The sequence below is a fragment of the Manis javanica genome, chromosome 13 (genome assembly GCF_040802235.1).
Source record: "Manis javanica isolate MJ-LG chromosome 13, MJ_LKY, whole genome shotgun sequence".
In the NCBI taxonomy this organism is placed as follows: Eukaryota; Metazoa; Chordata; class Mammalia; order Pholidota; family Manidae; genus Manis; species Manis javanica.
This window is the reverse complement of record NC_133168.1, coordinates 65,929,247-65,951,266: the sequence shown is the minus strand read 5'-3', so window position 1 is coordinate 65,951,266 and position 22,020 is coordinate 65,929,247. Positions and strand designations below refer to the sequence as shown.

The window sequence follows — 22,020 nt, the reverse complement described above, 5'->3', positions numbered from 1 at the left end:
TCAAGTCTCATCTATTTCATAATTAACGTTCCTCAAAACACAACTCCTAAGACTCCTCACTGGATGTTACAGTCAGCAGAGTCTACAATCACTTCATAGTTCTGAAATCTAAAAAGTTCTTAATATTTTTTCATGAAAATTCCTGTCAAAAATCATATGGTATTGGCAAAAATCTGCTTTGAATAGAGGTGGGCTATTAACAGGCTTTATTTAGTTTTATTGTGAATATTTTCATATTTCACTGCAGAAAGTGATGCCTCAGACTTAGCTAGAGGTGTTACGTAATATACAATATGTACACCATGTTACCTTCTTAAAACCAAAAAGTTTTGAATTTCAGTATATAATCAGTCACTATGTTGTAAATCTGAAAGCATTATAATATTGTATATCAACTCTAGTCCAGTAAAAATTAAAACAAAAACAAAACCCCCACAAAATCCCAAAATTTTGAATTCCAAAACAGTTGGCCTCAGGGTCTCAGATAAGGTATTGTGAACCTGTACAGTATCATTCCCAGAATCCTTATTTAGGTACTGTATACTTAACTTTCTATTATTTTCCCTTATACCATTCCGGGCATTTCAGCCTCCTATTTACCACTGCATCCTGTAAGTTCTTTCCAAGCACCTCTTGGAATTGCCAATTCTACTCCACCCCTACTGCTACCACACTATCCCAATCATTCCACATTGAAATGACCAGACCAAAAAGATTCAAATTCAAAAACTACCTCCTTGCCACACCTACTTATCACTTAACCTATTAAGTATAGTACAGATTAAGAAATGCTATGTAACCACTGTAAATTATTTCTCTCCTTTGCACAAGAATTTAATAAATTGGAACAGATTCATAAGAGGGTAAGGGTAATTAATGGTTGTGGGATTATAGACAAATTTTTGTTGCCTTTTAAAACCTTAGTTTATCTCTATATAGTTGTGAGCTAAGAGGTCCCCCCCTCTTTTTAAAATTTAATGCAATGTAAAAATATTCCAAATTAACATATTTATTCTGTAATCAAAGCAAACAAATGAAAAATTTACTAGGCTCTTCCCCCTGCTTATCACTTTAACTAAAACTCCTTGGTGTGGTTTTCAAAGTCTTCTCCAGCTTGGTTCTACTAGATTTGATGTCATGGGCCCCTTTGGCAGTGTGAAAAAAGTTAGATTCCCTCAGAATGCTTTTAAACATACAAAATACAGAACATAGGGCTACAGAGAAAGCCATTTTACTGAAATGTAGTAATTTTTCTAAGTAAATGTAAGAATTAATATTAGTTATATTTATAATATATATTTATACATAAATATCTACATTTATATAAATTAAAAATGTAATTTAAAAAATGATTTTAAATGCCTAATATACATGATTACAAAGGAAATCAATTATACTGAAAACAGTTTACCAGCTGTTTTTTAAACCCAGATTTGTGGTATATTTTTATATATGGTTCTTTAACACTCAACACAATAAAATCTAGGAAGTATCTAATAACTGTAATTATGAAGTAGCAATCTGCATCAATTATATTCAGAGAGATCTGCAATTGTGAATATGAAAATACCTGTGCTTTTCCCTGTTAGGCATAAAATAACAGGCACTACTAAGACTATTGTACTTTACTGGATAAATCATAAAACAGATCTTCCTCAACTTACGATGGGGTTATGTCCCAATAACCATCTTAAGTTGAAAATATCCTAAGTCGAAAATGTATTTAATACACCCAACTTACCAAACATACCAAACATCTTAGTTCAGCCTACTCTACCTTAAACATTCTCATAACACTTAAAGTTTGCCTACAGTTGGGAAAAATCATCTAACACAAAAACTATTTTATAATAAAGTAGTGAGTATCTCATAATTTACTGGATACTGTACTGAAAGTGAAAAACAGAATGGTTGTATGGAGACAGAATTGTTAGTATTTCGGTCATTTGCTCTCACGACATGTGGCTTACTAGAAGCTGCACATGTTGACCTGGCCCAGAATCAGGAGAGGATGTTCTGCAAATAGTTATCTGGGGAAAAGATCCAAATTCAAAAACTGAAATATGATTTCTTTTGAATGCATATAATTTTCACAGCATTGTTAAGTTGAAAATGCTAAATCGAATCATTCTAAGTGGGGGACTGTATGTAGAAGGAAATGCTAAATTTCAGTTACAGGTTATTGTTAGTGAAAATATTATAAAGATGTGGTTTCTTTTTCTCATCTAAATGCATCAACTTCTCTAAATTTTATCCTTAGACCCCTTCAGGGTCATGGAGCCTTGAATAAAACTACTAAATCCACCTAGTTTTGCCACTAGTCCCCACACTCATGAGCCCTGTCAGGCTTGTGTGAGCATGTTCAACACAGCTTTCTTTTCTAACTACACTAAAGTAATGTCCTTGCTTATTGAGAAGGTCATTTCTCCACCTTGATGCTTATCAAAATCTTACCTACCTCTTCAAAGCCAATTCAAGTTTCATCTCCTTGAATCCTTTTTCTGCTGCTTCAGCCCACATGGATCTCTCTATTCCTAGACCTCCTACTGCACTTGTGGATTAGTGTTTCAAGATCCAACACTTAATTATTCTCTTATAGTTCCACTTCTGTGTCTCTTCATCTAAGTTTTAAGATCTCTGGGGACATGGGCTATATGCTTGTGATAGGACTGCCTATATTTTATATAGGCACACAGAATGTATTCAATAAGATGACTATTTTCAATAAATCAAAGATCAGAAGATCATTTGTTTGGCAACTTTAAGTACCAGAAAATACATCAAGACAAGGTAAAAAAAAATCAACTAAGCAGCTACAATAGACATTATAAATGAAGTTTAATAGTTCACTTCCATTAGAACCTAGATGATTCTATTACATTAGAATTCAGAAGCTTATTTACTGGGTAATAATGAATTCCAAGTAGTAAATCAGGAAAGGATTGCTAAAGTAGGCTTAAAACAATGATTCATTCTAAAAATATTTGCTGAGCACCTACTGCATGCCAGGCACTGTTCCAGATTCCAGAGATTCAATGGTAAAAAAACAAGACATCACACACAGGACTTTACTGTTAGACCGAGGACTTATTCGAAAGCTCAGAAACAAAAAGCTGTTTCCATCTTTCAGAAAAGGTTAAGTATGGGGCAGGAGGAATGGTCCCTATTTCAGAAGCCAGTAAATCATATAAAATATTTTAAAGAAATAGATTTGGAGCTACTAAAAAATACATTAAAATGTACATAGTGTGTGTGTGTGTGTGTGTGTGTGTGTGTGTGTGTGTGTGTGTGTGTATATATATACGTATATAAATAATATATAAAAATCTCTATACATAAAATCTAAAATACTTTTTGGTATAAATTATAATTACTTATGTAGAATATTTATCACATAATGATACAATCAACTGTTATTCTACTCATTAATATTTTAATTAGAAACACTTCATGAAGTTCTGCTTTTCTTCAAAGAGCTCTGCCAAGTTGCCTCTTTTATCTCATTTTTAAAAACCCCCAAAATTTACCTACCAATATGATGGAGGTGGAGTGGGGTGGTAATAGTGAGGGTGGTAAATATTACTCTATAGAATCTTTTTCATTGGGTGGAAAGTGTCCAAAAGAAGAGGATAATAGGAATGTGGGTAGGAAACAAGGAACTGCTCTCCACACATTTCAATCTCTACTGTTGATTATGACCAAAAAGAAGTTGCTTTTTCTAAAGGAAGTTCTTCAGCTAATAGCAATGGAATTTGAGTGTGGGAGACTGAGGGGGAAGAGGAGGGATGGGTGTGGAACAAGTAAGCGAATAGCCTGCCCAATGCTATGCTAGCTAACTAAAGTAATCTTGTCTGCAATTCAACTCACTGCCTCCCACCCAATAAGACATCTATATGTAAATTATTAATAACAGAGCGCAATTCTGAAGCCAGCAATCTCAGCCTCTTCAGGTCTTCCTTTCCTTGACACATAAGATCAATAGCAAAGTCCCACTGATTACTCCCACAAATATTTCTTGCATTCATCCCATTCTCTATTTCCATAATGTTCTTGTTTAGGTATATCACCCAGACAACCACAGTTATGGAAATACTCTTTTATATGATGGCTAATTCCACTTTTAGGCTTTTCTAAGCTATATTTCATGGTAATAACAAACCTTCTAGTTCCTAAATCACAGATGTCACCTTCCTCCCCAAGACAAGTAAGAGATGTTATTTAATTATACTATATAGAGTTTCAGTAGAAGGTGGTGACATTGACCTAGAGAATAATGTAAGAGGTACCAGGCCTGAAAAAAAGGAGACTTAAAGACCAAGAATTTACAACAAAGATGTCAGCAAAGTTAGATAAAATGCAGGAAGGAATGGGATCAAGAAAGCCAAACAAAGAGATGTAACAATAATTATTATAAAATTTAATGCTTATTACTTTTGTAATAATTTTATAACAAAAGTTTTCTATGAATAGCTAACATTTATTAAGCATTTATTACTTCACAGGCACTGGGCCAAATGATTTATAATGTATTTACTTGTTGTAATGCTCCCAATAATCATGTGAGATAGGTACCTCTATTATCAGACTCATCTGACTACATGATATTCTCTCCCAGAGAGAATAAGGATTATTTTATACAGCATACTCCCAACCACCTTATTCTTCATGTTGCCCAAAACAGAGCACTAAACAATTTACCTTCTTACTATGTTGGTGTCAACAATACCATAGAAAGCCATTCTTCCTATAACTTCATTACATTGTCATGGACTAACATGATATACACATGTATAAAAGATACATACATATACACATACACATACAAACACTGTGGATCTGGAAATAAAATACTATGGCTTTCAAAAATAACTGTTCTCCTGGTGTGTAAATCTGAGTAAAGGCTCCAGGTATTTTTGTCTTATAAAGCTCAAAGACAAAGAGGTATGTGAAAATGCTTTTTTAAGTGTAATTATCACTGAAGAGAAACTTAGTATACACCTCTATCATGTACCTGGAAATGGTGAGGACTAGGTAGAAGATAGATGGACATTACTTTCTTTTAAAATGTGCACAGGAATCTCCTGTGAGACATGCTACTATGGACTAAACTCTAAGCCCAGCCTACTATTTGCAATGTGTATTCCATTCTGCACAAGACGTCCTGGCCAAACTTTAGATGATTTAATATAAATCCACAACCATTAGGAGAAAAACAAATAACAAAAGGCAAAATGTGTACCTAACTGACCTGGCACTAGTAATGTTGCAATGAATGGATATATTCTGTAGGAGTGGAATGTTTGAAAGTATCAAGGTAGTACTCAGAAAAGACATCTGACCATAACCCATACTCTGGAATCTCAAAAAGTCATTTGCTTTCAAAAGCAAGCAAGTTTATTAGCCTTAAACTTTAGCTGTGTGTGTGTATCTGGGTGTGAATCACTGATACAGAAATATTTATAAAAAGCTTAAGTGCCAAGGCATTGTATTAATGTTGTAAAACTTAAATTTAGTGGGAGAAACTAAAGAGTAAATAGAGTATTTTAACACAATATGGTAAATACTCCAAGAGAGGAAATAAAGACATACAAATTATCAATTAGAAAATGTCATTCATCAGTTAACACAGGAAAGATCATGGCATCTAAAAAATATTTTCCAGAGTACCTTGTGAAGGAAGTTAGATCTGTCTCTTTATCAACTCTGTAAACTAAGGCTCATCTCTCTCCCTTTACTGATTTTTTTTTCTGGCTGTAAGTCAGAAATCTAAGTTTCTCATTCTAGATATTTGCATTTCTGTTTTTGATCTGTCTCTCTGGCTATCCTGTTTTATCTGCTATTAAGAGAAATGTTGCTACAGAGAGCCATTCAGGCACTTAAATAAGTGTCAAACTCTTTCACAACATGCAAAGACCTACCTACTTCACTTTATAGAGATTTAGGACAAAGCTCTAAAAATTAGTAAGACACATGTGTCTATACTATTATAGCCACCTACTAATAAAATAAGTATGGTTTAAACACATATTACAGTAAAATATAACCCTCAAGTTGTCTCCCAATCAGGTAATTTCTGGTACACTTAATGTCAGATAAATAACATTCTGCTGATAAACAGAACCAACCCAAATTTTCAAAGTTCTTGACATGCTAGGAGAAAACTGTTTTTTTTTACTAGTAAGTCTTAAATTACAGTAAAAAGAAAAAGGTAATTATAGTTTTTAATAAGTAACACTATAATTTCTCATACATTGACTCAATTGATAACTCTCAAATTTCTACTTCTACCCTGAATCTCCTGCCAGAATTCTATTCTATATCTCCTACTTGATATCTCCAGTTACATGAATAATAGGCCTTTCAAAGTTAACTTGTGCAAAAACAAACTCTTGATTGTCCAGCTCAAACTTGCTGCTTCACTGTCTTTCCCAACTCAGTCAACAGTGACTCCATACTTCTGGTTGGTTGGGCCAAAAACGTTGGGAGTCATCCTTTACTTCACTTTAATCCCTCAGATACAGTTCATCAGCAATTCATGCCCACACAAGGTTTGAAACATCAAAAACCTGACCTCTTTTCACCTTTTCCTGTTTACTATCTTGGTCTAAGCCACCATCATCTTTCATTTGGATTACTGCAGTAATTTCTGATATGGTTTCCCTGCATACATCTTTGTACCACTCCCATAGTTTATTCCACACAGAGCAGCCAAAGTGAATCTTTAAAAAGGAAAGTTACCATCAACTAACAGTTTAAAGAAAAGCTACAGGATCCTATCAGCTGATGTAGAAAAAGCATTTGACAAAATTCAATACCCAGTCATGGTAAAGACATTTAAAATAGAAATAGAAAGGGAACTTTCTCAACTTTAAATGGCATCTACAAAAAACTGAGACCTAACATACACTTAATGGTGAAAGACCGAATGCATTCCCCCTAAGACAAGCTTGTCTGACCTCATCACTCCTATTAAACATAGTACTAGAAGTACTAGCCAGAGCAGTAAGGCAAGAAAAGGAAATAAAAAGGTATACAGATTGGAAAGAAGAAATAAAGTGGTCTCTATTCAGATACCTTAGGAAAACCATGGAATGTAGCAAAAAAATTCTTAATATTGATTAGTTTAGCAGGTCCTAGGATAAACTGTCAACTCACAGAAATCACCCATATTGTTGTAAACTAGCAATGAACTGGAAAACAAAATTTAAAACACAATATCACTTATAATTTCTCCAAAAAACCCCTAGATCTAAGTCCAAAAAAACATGTATAGGGTTTGTTTTGGAAACTACAAAATACTGATGAAAGAAATAAAAGACCACCTAAATATAAGGTGATATATACTTGTTCATGGATTGAAAGACTCAACAAAACAAAAATGTCAATTTTCTGTAAGCTGATCTATAGGTTTAATGAAATTCCTACCAAGATCCCAGCAGGATTTTTTGTAGATGGAAAGGAACTAAAATAGCTAACTCAATTCTGAAAAAGGAGAATTAAGTTGGAAGGATTTCAATACCTCATTTTAAAACTTATTAGCTTGATAGCTAAAGCAATGAACACAATATGGTGGGATAGAAACAAAGATCAATGAAAGAGAATCCAGAAAGAGACCTTCACAAGTATAGCCATCTGGTTTTGACAAAGGTGCCAAAAAAAATTCAATAGAGAAAGGATAATTTTTCAACAACTGGACATTCAGACAAAATAAGAATTTCAATGTAAGCTTCACATCTTTCCACAAAAGTTAAGTGAAAATGGACCATAGACCTATATATGCAAGATATAAGGCTTTTAGAAAACTTTTAGAAGAAATCAGGAGAAAATCTTTGGGACCTAAAATTCAGCAGAGTTCTTGGACTTGACATCAAAGGCACAATCCATTAAAGAAAAAACTGATAAATTAGACTTCAAGAAAATTAAATATTTTAGGTCTGCAAAAGCCCTTGTTAAAAGGATGAAAAGATAAACCACAGACCAGCAACAAATATCTGCAATTCACACACTGAACAAATGACTTGTATCCAGGGTATATGAAGAACTCACTAATGTTAACAAGAAAACAAACAATCCCATGAGAATAGGAGCAAAAAACTTGAACAGACACTTCACCACAGAGGATATACACAGCAGAGAAGCATATGAAAATATGTTCAACATCATCAGCCATTAGGTAGATATAAATTAATGCTGAGATGTCACTACAAACCTATTACAATGCCTGAAATAAAATATACTGACACACTGTGGCTGTGTTAGCTTCAAGCGTTAGCCACCTGGATGACCCAAGTAACTACCAAGGTTTATTTAGGAGTTCATTGGAACAATCGTTACTGAGAATGAACTGCTAAAGTCTGCTTTTCTTTCTTCACAATTTTATCTTGGACAAGTCCTTAAACTCCATGACCTACAAAGAAACTGTTTTGATGGTATGGAAAATAAGAGAGGTCACATCCTGGGGAAAAAAATTCTGACAATACCAAATGCTGACAAAGATTGAGAAACGGATCTTTCATACACTGCTGGTAGGAATGTAAAATGGTGCAGTCACTCTGGAAAAGTGGCAGTTTCTTATGGTTAAACATACATTTATCACACAGCCCGGTAACTGCATTCCTGAGGATTTATTCTAGAGAGATAAAAACATATACAAAACTGTTCACAGCAGTTTTTTTTTAAATTTTGGTATCACTAATCTACAATTACATGAGGAACATTATGTTTACTAGACTCTCCCATCACCAAGTCCCCCCCCCAACCAACACCCCATTACAGTCACTGTCCATCAGGGTAGTAAGATGCTTTAGAATCACTACTTGTCTTCTCTGTGTTGCACAGCCCTCCCCGTGCCCCGCCCCACATTAATGCCCCCTTTATTCCCCACCCCCCTTATCCCTCCCTTCCCACCCATCCTCCCCATTCCCTTTCCCAGCAGTTTTATTTTTATAGCCCCAAACTGGAAAACCAAAAGTCCTTCAATCAGTGAATGGTTAAACAAATTCTGGTAAATTAAATACAATGGTATACTTCTTAGCCTTAAAATAGAGTAATTGATACATGCAACAACTCAGATGGATCTCAGAGGTATGATGAGTGAAAAAAGGCAATCTCAAAAAGTAACATACTGTATGATTCCACTTATATAACACTCTCAAAGTGCCAAAACTATAGTGATAGAAAACAGATCAGTAGTTGCCAGAGGTTAAGGCTGGGGGAAAGGTAAGACTATATAGTGGTAACACAAAGGAGTTTGCGTTGATGGAACAGTTCTAATTCGACAGCCTGAGTGTGATGGTTACACGAATTTATACACATGAGAAATGATATTGAACTGTAGATATAAAACCACCAACAAATGTTCTAAGAAGTGAGAAGAAAAAAAGGCAAATAGATGTCTTAAAACCCTTCAGTGGCTTATCTCATCTTGAATAAAATCTGAAGTCTTTACTACAATCTAAAAATGCTACATGACAAGTACACACACACTCGGATCTCATCTACCCTTCTCCCGGCTCAAACTACACCGATCTTCTTGCTCGCTGAACATGGCAAGCATATTCTCATCTAAAGGCCTCTGCATTTGCTACTGCCTCTATTTGCAAAGCTTTCCCTTTATCACTTCATTCAGGTACCTGCTGAAATGTAATCTAATCAGGTAATTTTCCTGTGCCTCCCTACATGTAGTTGCATACAGTTCCATCTTCTTTCCCTCTCCATAGGAAGCTTAAAACTAGCAGACCAGTTATTGACCCTCATATATGGTCCTTGTATTGGTGAATGGCAGGCACTACACTAGGCACCCCGGTACTCAAGCCAGAGCATGCAAGATCCTTACTTTGCTTTATTTCACACTCAGTATTCTCTTCTCAAATCCATCATCTACTCTTCTCCTTAATCACAGCCTTAATTCAGATCCTTATCAACTCTCAAATACATGGTTATAAGGCCTGCCTCTCCCACCAAGCCTGGCTCTTTTAAAAAAATATTCTCTAAACTGCAGCAAGATCTTTCTAGAAAGTGAAACACTTGTCTTTCATCATTTATGGGATGAAGTCAAAGCTTCTTTAGAGCGTACAAATATCTTCATGCTTTGTCTTCTAATATTCCACCTCACTTCCTAATAACCCACTGTTGGTGCCTAATGCATTGTGGAGCTACTCAGTGAATACACGTGGATTTTCCTATCTCCATCCTCTATGCATGTTGTTCTGAGTGAAATGGCTTCTCTTTTCTCAACTTGCACTTCTAATTTTACTGACATACACTCAGATTGTCACCTTTCTATGAAGACTTCTCTTATATCCCCTCATCTCTCACTCAGACACTATCCTGTAGATTCCTAAAGTGTATTATGTTTAACCCTGAAACTTCATTTGGTACAGAATAGCATACTGGTCTGTAGATATGTCTCTTGGGGGAAAGAACTTCTATCTCACCATCCCCATCACCTAGCAAAGTATGTGGCACAGAGCAGGAACCCCAAATGAATTCAAAACTACTGGCTAAGTGAATTCGATTGACTAATAAATAATGCAGAAATGAAAATAGTAGAAAAATGGGTCAGGCAAGATTTCCTGAGTTAGCCAGCTATTCTGCACAGGTGTCATACATAGAAGGCATATGAAACAAACTCTCTGGAGTTTCTTTCTATAGAAGTACTAATACTATAACTTGGTTTGGCTAAGATCACCAGTTCAATTTTCCCCATGAACCAGCTACCTCCCCCCAAAGAGTACTTCTTCTTTCACTCACAGAGCTACAGCAACAGCTCTAACAGTGACCTTGTAAATTCATGCCATTGTTCATGAGGGGAAAATCTCATGAGGAGAATGAGGATGTTTCACTAAGGCCAACAAATCACCTCAGCTAGAAATATCTCAAAGGGGGAGGGGAGTGTAGGGAAGAAAAGCAAGCCTAACCAATACACGTCCATGCATTTTCATATGTAAAAAAGGGCAGAATTGGCTATGTGGAAATGGGAATTTTTTTGAAACCCCCATTTCCACACTCTTTTCCCATTTCCTTAGAAAATCATCATAAGGTGGCAAGCAGTACATGCTAATCACGAGGTAAAGAGCAAGATTAAAGAATATTACATACTTAGAGATTTCATATACATACTACTAATGTTCTAAAGATACTCTCAAAGAAAATATACAGTATCTGTATTTCCACCAGCTTTTTTTGGCAATGATCCCTTAGATATCTCCTTGAATACTTTTTCTCTTCAATTCTAGCAACTACTTAACTGTGATGCCTACATACATCTGCTTAAGTTCCAAAGAGTAGACTAGATGCCCTTGTTTATCAGGTCACTAATGGCCCTTTAAAAATCAACCAAGCAACTGTAACACAGTTTATGCTCAAGGATCAAAATGGAACACACTCTGTTCTGAATTCCTTTTAAAAAGCAAGTTTTCTTGGCTACACTGCTATCTTCTTTGTAACTATTTTAGAGAGATGACTTAGCACCAATAAAAATCTATGATCAAGAAATGCTAGCATAAAAGGAAAGCAGAAAGACAGAATAGTCCATAGAATGTCAGGAATATGTAATCAAGGATAATCTTTATCCTATACTTATATCTCGATTTGAATATTGATTTTTAAAGGGAGATTTCTTCAATTTAAATTTTTATGCAACTGATTATTTACTGAATAAAAAGACAAACTGTTGCAAATGGAAAAAAAGCAAAATTAATTTGCTGACCTAATTATTATTGGCATTAAGTGACCCATTTGGAAGGATGTTAAAAATTGGTTAGGTTTTCAAAATAATAGATTTGAAGAAATAATAAATAATCCTTCACACTATATGATGACTTCGCTAAGACAAAACTATTCAGCTTTAAAAATAAGACTGAAATAACCAGTAGGCATCTCACAATTCTCTCTTTAGTACTATGTTATTTATCTGCTGATTAATGGCTAAATCTCCATCACTATTTGTGCTGTTTTTCAGACTGCACAAAACTGCACATGTGTAAGACTAAGGAATATGACATACTTAGAGATTTCATATACATACTACAAAATGTTCTAAAGATACTTACTAAAATGCGGGCAACTTTTCTTACCATTTAAAAGTAAATACAGCAATTGGATTTATAGTTCAGTAATGTTATTTGTATTACCATAGTAACAGAAGAGTTCTAAGGTTTCTAAGTGATCAATAAAATATGGTATTATTAAAATGTTAAAATACTATTTATATGAACACTTAATATTATTAGTAGAGCAAAATACTCTGCAATAATCACACCAGCTCAGTCAACAGATTAAGGCACAAAAACTTTTAGGAAAAATTAAAGCAAGAACACACACACACAAGTAATAAACACTGGAAAATTTATATCTTTTTTGAATGTGAATTATGGACATAAAAAAGATTACTGAAATAACTGAAAAATGCTAACTAGCAATTTAAAACAGAAAAAGTACAAAGATCATTTTACAAAGTACAAAGATAAAGTGGCACCAAGTTTTACAGTATTGTATTTAACCTCATATTTGAGGTGTTTTCAAAATTTGATCCATAGCTACTGTCTAATGCTTTCCATACAAAAAAACTAAATTACGGGTTGTAGATTACTTTCAATTTGAAAATGTGGGCTTTCCCACAGGAATGAGTAAGAAAAATACAAAGAATTAATTTGCATGCTTATTTTGTGATTAAAAAATAATCCTGTTTTATTTCACCCTTGTCTAAAGAATCGCAGTGAATTAAACAACAGAAATTATTTCCTTTTCATTCTATTTGTTGAGGAAAAATGAACAGGTACATCTTGAAGGAAAAAAAACCTATCAAGGCAAAATACCAAACTGAAGTTACATTTCTAATGTGACTAGAACAAGAATTTGCCTTGTTCTATTTGGAAGATTAATACTTTAAAAACAGTAAACCTTATTAAATGGAAGATGTTCAAAATGGAGTTAATTTAAGAAAGTCACAGGGAAGAAAAGCTGCCTTGAAAAGCATAGGGTATTATAGGATATATTTTACATTCTGACTGCTACTTATTGATATCTACTAGGTTCCAGGAAGGTACTGTGCTAGGTAAAATAAGAAATACAAGGCTAGCTAACATAAGAAATACAGATAATGTAGTTAAAACTATCATGCAAGGTAGGTATTATGATACACATCTACTTTTCCAAAGTCAAGTCCTAGGTTCAAAGAGCCTGAGTAATTAGCCTAAGATCATACAGTTATAGTTAGTAATAAAACTTGCTTTGAACTTCAGCTCATCTGACTTTAAAGCCCAGAGTTTTTTCTTATTACCCACCATTCACTCCCAATATGTTAAAATTAAGATATTTAGTTAAAGTGGCGGAGATTGGCAAATTGACAAGTTAAAAAAGACCAACTGAAAATAAAAAAGTGTTTTATTCAGTTGCTGAGAGAATTAAAACTAGATAAACTCCCTTCTACTCCTTTCTCTCCAGTTCATATCAGAATTATGGTTTCTGTTGACTTCTCTGACTACACAAAACTTGCCTGGTGTTAAGAACCATGTTCTGCAAGGTCAAGTTGCTGATTCAAGTTTTTGTTTGCATTGGTAAGTATTTTCTCCCATTGATAGGAAATGGAAAATCATTCACTGAATTGCCATTTGCTCTATACTGATGAACCAGCAGTGTTTTTTCGGCATGCCCAACTGGCAAACTGACAGGAAGCAAACTTGTGATGGACTTAATTTTGCTAACATTAAAAAAGGTTGAGACTAAGTAAGATATTAGTGGTCTAAAGAAATTTTCCTTAGTATAACTGTTAGAGTAAAACTTTAAAACTCAAAATTGAGGATTATTTAATAATCCAGATGGAGGTACAGTTAATAAACGAGGGAATGAGTATAATTTACTAATTGAAAATTACCTTTCCCACACATTTTTGGGGGGTAGGGGAACAATAATTTATTATCATTCTCCCAGAACCTATCTTTTGTATCAGCCAAACAGGCAAGTTAAACGGGAAGAATTACTCCCCAGAAACTTTCAAGTATTTGATGGTAGCACTAATCTCTGTAATATACCTGTGAATCTGGCAATGCTTTTGACTTAATGTTGGCAAGGCTTGGTGAGAGACTGCAGGATCACACACTTTAACAGATTATTTTGAATACTTCTATTAATAGCAATCAACATTCATGTATTTTCAGCAAAATCTCTTGTTAAATTCTGTATTTCTTTACTCTTGCTTCTCCTCCCTGTGTCTTTCTCTGTAGGACCTTTCCAAGCTGTACTTTATTTTTGGCTTCTGTGACTTAGACTGTTTGGGTTTTCTTTCTTAAGTGAAACATGAATGCCATTCTCTTTAATAAGGCAATTAAAATACAAATTCTTATAATGCCCCCATCTATTCTGTACCTGTCTGTAGACAAATTACACTTTCTGCAGCCACTCAAATTGACACTCTGCAGTAGTATCCCTTTCCAGGAGTAGGTTGCTGCAGTTTAAAACAAGCAAACAACCCAAAAAACACAAGAGTATTATCAAACTACCAATTGTATGTATTTCTATCTCATTTGCAAAACAACACTGTTATTCCAAATCTGAACATAAAGCAGTTTGCTCCTATACAATCTTGTGGGGAATTTTTTAAAAAGCTAAGAAATATTTTGTGTAAATGAATAAAGGTCTTAGAACTTGAGAGAAGACTTAAGTGTTAGGAGAACTAAAATTATTATTCATTAGGCAGAGAATAACTTGCCACAGAACAGGGAAAAGCTGGCTGGTGCTAAGACTTAAAAACATGAAAAATGGTTACTGTTAAAGTAGGGTGGGGTGGGATGGATGTTTTTCCTTTTCTGTGGTAACACCAATATTCCCATCAGAGGAACCTAAGTGACTGAGCCATTTGATTCTTGAAGTATAAATCTACAATTTCACCGAAATTGCCTTAAAGAGATAAGATAATCTTGTCTTTTAAGTTAGTTAAGAGCATATAATCATGTGTAAATTATTTTTCTACTCTGCTTTTAAGAACTGCTTTCACTTTAATGTCAACAACTTCGCTGAAATAATAGATTCATGAATACTAATCTAGCTGCAAATAAATGATTTCTAGGATATTTTTCCAATTTTTGGTTAGACTTCAAAAAAAAAAAGCATCCAGAAGACTTTGCATGACATCTTAGTCTGTGCTTAAAACTAGAGATTCAAAGACTTAGGTCCAGTGCAGCCACTTTTCAAAATGAGAAGGTGCTTACCACAAAAAAGAATTGTGATAACACAGAAAAATATCACTAAGAACCATCAACACTTAACACCTGAACTCCTAAGTATAGACCAGGCTTCACTGAAGAAACGGTGAAATCAAGACTGCAGGAAAGTAAGACATCATCTGTCCTTGAGCAGCTCAGTACTGATCTCCCAGTCTTCAAGTGAAAAACAAATACTGCAATTTGATTAGCTATTCCACTCTCCCATCCACAATTTGCATTATTTTCTTTTATTTTTGTAAAAGTTTTCCTTAATATTGTAAATTTTTTGGATTACACTTCTTCACATAATAAAGAATAATGACAAAAGAGAACATTTATTGAATACTTACAATATGCCAGGCCCAGTATTAAATGTTTGATTATTGCCATGAATTGGAATATTTGTATCTCTATCAAAATGCTGAGATCCAGTCTATCATCCCGTTTGTCAAGATGATCCAAGCTCATCTTGACAAATGACAAGATATGTCACAATGTTCCTTTACCAGAAAAAGACTACAGGTTTACTCTTGCTATCACATTGACTGTGTACAAACTCCCCCAGAAATTACCAGTGAGTATAAACTACAGCTGCATTTCAATTAACCTTACGCTATCACAAAAAACTGCTTTAGATGTTCAAATTAAATGTCTATTAAACAATTTCCCACACAGTGCTTTGAGAGCTTCTTGGAGGGGATACCAACTTTTAACCATGTTGGTTTTACACAACTCCAGATAGGAAGTAAACAAAAAAGTTGCATTTACTGAGTTCCTTCTGTATGTCAGATAATTTACACACAATGTACAATTTATCATCACAACAGCCTTACAGTGTAATATTTTATAGAGAAGAAAACAAGCTGAGAGAGAGAAGGAACTGTAATTGACCCCAAATCACAAAGCTAATGAGTGGCAAAACCAGGATTCAAAGCAGGATAGCTGACTCCAAATTTTCTATTGAGCCCCAAAGCAGCTTTTAGGAAATACTAACAATGAAGAAATTGCTATTAACTGAAACTGTAATTCAGAAGTACAAGCATAACAGTGTTCCCAAGTTATGAAGTATATTCCTAATCAAAGAAAAAAATTTATGTATGGGATAGTCTTACATCTGAAATCAATGGTAATATCCAGTGTGCAGCTTTTAAATGAGCAAATATGCAATCCCTTTTTCTGTTTTATTTTTCTCTGCAGTACTTTTTCCCCCCAGATACACTACATTTTACTCATACATTGTGTATTCCACCACTAAAATGTAAACTGTACGAGGGCAGAAATTTTGTCTGTGTTATTCATTGCTGCCATTTGCTGCATCTCAAAGGGCTCTGGAATACATTAAGTGCTCAATATATATTTGGGAAATGAATGAAAGCTTGGCACTCAGTAGGCATTTAAGTAAATATTAGCTACTTTCTCTTTCTTATACATGCAGGAAACACTGAAAAGGCTGATATGAACATATTAATGGTCAAAAGAAATTTACTACCCTCTTGATACCAAATTTTGACCTGGAACAGATCATCAGAAATGCAGTAGGATTTATTATTAATGTTTTACATTAAAAATGTTACAAGGCAAATCAAAACCACACATTCAGCAAAGCCTCATTTACCAAGCATCATTAGGAAATAAGGGGGTCTACATAAATTATATTTTGAACAAATGCACTTTTTAATTCCAAAACTTTCACCAATTTTCATACAGACCTTTTATGGATATTAATATTCACAATTTTACTTTGTGGCAATTCTGACTTAGATCTCCTGACATATCAACCTGTCAGCTGACACTTCTTACTGTGTTTTTAACAGTAGCCCATTCCTTTTCTGAGGATTAAGAAATAAGAAACTAAGCATATTCTGTATTCTGTAAAATGAGTCAATAAATATCAATGTGAAAAGTCTAAGTGGAATGCATAACTTTAATGCTAGAAGGCTAGTAGTAAGTGCTACTTAGTACCAAATATTGTGTTTTGAGGGATGTAATACTTAGAAAACCTAGAAAAAGACAGTCATTCTTAATTTCTGACTCTATCAAGAACACAATCAAATTTCATGGTTGACTAAAGACAATGTAAAAAACACAGAACTGGCTATCCCTAAGAGTACTTACTCAGGCATTTTAGTTTTCTGATTAAGCAAGTGTTCATCATTTTTTAGGATCAGAATAATAAAAAATGTAGTATTAAAAATGCTGTATTTGGAAATATGAGCCACAGTTCAAATAAATATGAGCATAACACATTTAATTTTCATACAATTTTAGGGTCTCCAAATCTTTATCATCATAATAGAGGGTTTAAAATAAGGTGACATAAATAGATTGTCAGAGTCTAAAGATTCAGAGCAAATTTCCTTAGTACGATTGAGCATGATCATCTTCCTTTGGTTCGCAGACAACACTACCCACATCTCCATATTCTTAGCTGCCTAAAACTGTTCATCTAATCCTCTACCAGAATCTTATCCCCTATTCCTGTCTTCTCCTTATTACTGTTTTGCCCCAATTCTTCACCTTTGCCTGTTATTACCTCATAATCCTTCTATTATAGAGTCCCAATCTTAGATAGATCAAATAAGGATGCCATGCATGAACAAAGGAAAAATGCTACTACTGTTCTCCTCTGGGTCACGGGAACTTGGCCAGGTAGAGATACAATGGATACAGAACTTTTTTCAAAACATGTGTAACAAGGCAAAAATTCCCTTTTAAAGTATGTTGATGATTATTAAGAAATAAACTCTGTCTTGATCAGTTTATATACTAAAAAAAATGCTGTTTTAGAAAATTCAGACATCCCTTAAGGAATTTTCTGGCATGAAACCCACTCAGTTTCATGTAAATGGTATGTTACACCTATTTTTCAAAATGCAGTATGCTCCCAGATACATACGTACATTTCATCCTAAGCAATATTTTGAGAATTTTCCTGACAGGGAAAACTCCAAAGGTAGAATAAACTTTTACTTCTGTCAAGACACAAGACTGGTCATGTTAAGAAACTGATCCAAGTGTAATGTGTTACTAATACTAAAGAAGCAATACTCAATAGTGACGTAATCGTGGATATAGCTAGTACCCACTTAACTGCAGAGTTTAAAAACCTCATTTCATTACTTGTAATAACAGTATGCAAGTCTTAAACAATATCCTTAGCTGAAGGCAAACATTTTTTCCATTAAAGAGAGGACCAAACATAGGGGCTATTTCAATCAAATGGGGCTTATTTAAATTGTAATTATTTTTCAGGAAATCTCTGTCAGATGAGACATGTTGATCATTTACCCTTCTTAATGAATTACAAAAGCACAGGTTTTACTGTGTGACAGTTCTCTAGAGAGGGCTGAACGGCTGCATTTCATCACTGTCCTTTGAGGATACTTCGAAACTCAGGAAAAAATATTTCAAAGCACCCCAGAGAAAATTGCAACGAGGGAGCATATACTCAGTGGATGACTTAGTAATTAACACATTCAATTTTCAGTTGACCCCTTAAAGATTTAAATCTTAAGCACTCTCTATTAGAAACTGATTACATTGAAGGGAGAAAAAAAAAAACCCCGACAGAAGTTCTGAATCATTGGAATTTTTGTTCTATTTCCTGTTAACACACCGATAGTACCATCATTTAATATGTTTGTTCCATACACGGTTTTTTAAAAGCGATAGGATCCTTTATAAACTAACTTGGCCCTAATTTAATGTGTAGTTCCTCTGTCTAATAACTCATTCCACTGTTTCTAATTTAAGTGCTCAGCCAAAGCATACAATAAGATGAAAAGCATGTCTTCTTTTATTAGAAAACGCAATGGTTTCAAAATCTAAAGTTTCAGACTGTCGGAGTTTAAAATCAATCACGATTTCACTGTTATAAAGAATTCAGAGCTATTTTTAAAAGGTGTCAATACTCTGCTACTATACCGAAGAGTGTGGTGAGCAGTAGTAGTTTAAAAACTGAAAGCAAAAATTCTATTCCATACCCACCGAAATTCCCGACCAAATGTGAAATTGCATAATGAGCAACATACTCTTTTGAGTGAGCTAAAGCACAAACGAATTCATTTTATAAAACGTGAATCAACCTGACCCTAAAATTTGACACTTTACAAACTTACCCAAAACAGACAAAATGGATGCAAAATTATACAGCCTCACTGTTGCCTCGAATATGACTTTAAGTGTTCAAGAACTTTCCAACGAATGAAGGCACTTAAAACAGCCTTGCACCGGGGACCTGAATTTCATGGACTATCAAGAAACCCCTGTGAAGCTGCAAATTCCTCCTCTCTCCTGGAAACCCCTCTTATCGGAAACATTTGAGGAATTTCTCCACAACAATTAAGCTGACTTGAAGAATGGAAACCTAACATCTCAAATATACTATATATGGAAGGAACCATGGCCAAACACATAAATACAAACTCACACGGTCTCTGACACTCTGGAATACAACTCTGCCAGAGCAATCCCACAGCATCAGCAACAGAAAGATACACCTGTCACCTGTTCGGCAGTATCTAGACCCTTTCAGCTTCCCTGACACAACCACAATCTCACGGTTTGAGGTTGATCGGACAGAAAACGATTATTTTCTCGTGAAATCTAGGGGGCCACCTATTCAGAGCGGACTTGCTCCCCACTTCAAGGAAGCTGCAGAAAACCAACATTGGAAAGGGATCGCCTTTCTCGCCACGACCCCCACATAACTCACTCTCGGGTCTCTTCCCCCCACACCCTCGCCCCTAAGTCATCTTTATCCGACTGCTGTTCCCCATAAAGTTTTCCTTCCCCCACCCCCGTCCCATACACGCCGGAGGGGCGGGCCGGGGGCACCGGCGCAGGCAGGGGCCCTGCCCACCCGCGGGCACCCTCCCCCGCCCGGGGCTCTCCCCGGCGCCCGACTCCAAAGGTCTCCCCCTCCCCCTCCTACTCCCCGGAGCCCAGGCCCGGCCCGAGGCTCCCCACCCCCACCCGGCCTGGAAGACTTGGGGGGCCTCCCTCTCTGCCTCGCCACTGGGGGAAGGAAGGAGACGGAGTTAGAGTGGGAGGAAGAAGCGGACGCCCCGCAAGGGCCTTGCGAGTCAGCAGAGCCCCTACCAGACGAAAGGGGGAGGGTGCGGGGAGCTGGGGGAAGAGCCGGGACTGGGGATCGCGCCGAGGCCCGGCAGCGCTGTCCGTTTACCCTTCGCCGCTGCCGCTTCCCCCTCCTCCTCCTCGGCCGCCGCCGCCGCTTCTCCCACTAGGGCAGCCGTCTCCACCGTCGCCGCCGCCGCCGCCTCCACCACCACGGCCGCCGCCAGCGCCGCCGCCGCCTCCGATTCCACCCGGCAGGGGGGACACCTCAGCCCTCCCTCCCTCCCCGCTCAGCCCCTCCGAGCGGCCGCCGCCGCCAACTCCCTCCGGCCGCCGCCGCCGCTGCTCGTGGCTGAGGGGGAGGGGAGGGGGCCGGGCTGGGTCCCCGCCGGCGGCGGCTGCAGATCAAACACGACGGCTGGGTGGCGTCGCCGCTCCCCGTCCCTCCGCTCCGGCTCTCTCGGCCTCCCTACCTCCCTCTGCCCCCACCCCCTCGCGCTCGCCTGCCCTCCCCCCACCCCCCCAGCTCTCGCTCGCTCTCGTCGCGGCTCCACCAGCCCAGTGCAAATCAAAATACTGTCATACAATATGGCGGCGCAGCGGCCGGCAAACACCGCGAGATCTGCGGCCGCTGCTGAGGCGGCGGCCGTGACGAGGCCTCCTCCAGCCGGGCGGCGGCGGCAGCGGTGCGGGGATGCTCTTTCTCCGCCCTGCACCCCTCCCCCGATGCGCTTGGACTCAACGCCCGTCTGCGACGGCTGGAGAGAGAAGGCTGCCCAGGGGCGCGGACTGGCGCGGGCTGCCGCCGGGGCCGAAGGAGAGGGGGTGCCGGCGCCGACGGCCGGGGGGGACCCGGGGTTCTCTGTAGAGTCCCGGCCTCCCACTCTGGAGGGGTGTGTGTATGTGTGTGCGCGCGTGTGGAGAGAGTGCAGGCTTTCCCCCCACGGGGGCTGCCAGCAGTTGGGGCCGCAGGGAGAGGGGACCTCCAGCTCCCGACCGCCCGGCTCGTTCGGAGGCTGGCGGCGCCGCGCGGAGCAGGGCCCTCGAGCTCCGGCTGGGGGCGGACTCGACGCCGCGGCGCTGCAACCCCCCGCTCCCCGAGCGAGCAGGTGGGCGCGCGGCGGAGGCGGGTGTCTGGCCGGCGCTGGCCGGGGACACACCCCCCTCGGAGCCCGGAGGCTCGGAGGCCGCCGGCTGGCTGGGGTGGCCGTGCTGGAGACCAGGCTTGCCCGGAAAGTGTGCGGGTAACGTCCTAGAAGCCTCGAACTCCCAGCTTCAAGATTCTGAGAAAGTGTCGGGCTCTGGGCTTTCTTGAGCACCAGGAAGAAACATCTAATGCTGCAAGGGTTATGTTCTTTGATTTTATTTTAATTGCAAGTTCCTAGAAGTCCTGGAAGCAGAGCCAAAGACACTATAACTTGGGAGGAGGAGAGACTTATGTTTCTATCTTCTTAAAGAAATATTTGTTTAATTTCCCCCTACGGAGAAAAAAAAGTTAAACAATCAGTTCTCACAGTGTAAAAGGTTTAAATATTCTAGCGTTTTCTTGATATCCAAAACACTCCGGCATTTTTCTGTCCCTGTCCAAAATGCCCATATCCCTGCCAGTTTCTTACTTGAAACAATTTGTACTCCTCAGAAAAATCCTGAAGAGCCATTTTTATTTTTCTCTTTCCAGTATGAGCACTATAGCTACAGTGACAGCCTTTTTTTTTTTTATAAAGCGTCTTTTAAGAAGTAC

General features: G+C 37.6%; 1 protein-coding gene across 4 annotated transcripts in view; it reads right to left on the bottom strand.

The window, feature by feature from the left end:
- Nucleotides 1-20,744, bottom strand: part of TAB2 (TGF-beta activated kinase 1 (MAP3K7) binding protein 2) — a 91,068-nt gene extending 70,324 nt beyond the window's left edge. For 2 of the 4 annotated variants that reach the window (XM_073219736.1, XM_073219735.1), the window contains exon 1: nt 20,389-20,744. The gene's annotated coding sequence lies outside the window, so the exon portion shown is untranslated. The remainder of the gene's footprint in view (nt 1-20,388) is intronic. The other 2 variants (XM_037022032.2, XM_037022031.2) reach the window with 1 other exon arrangement.
- Nucleotides 20,745-22,020: the final 1,276 nt, after the last annotated feature.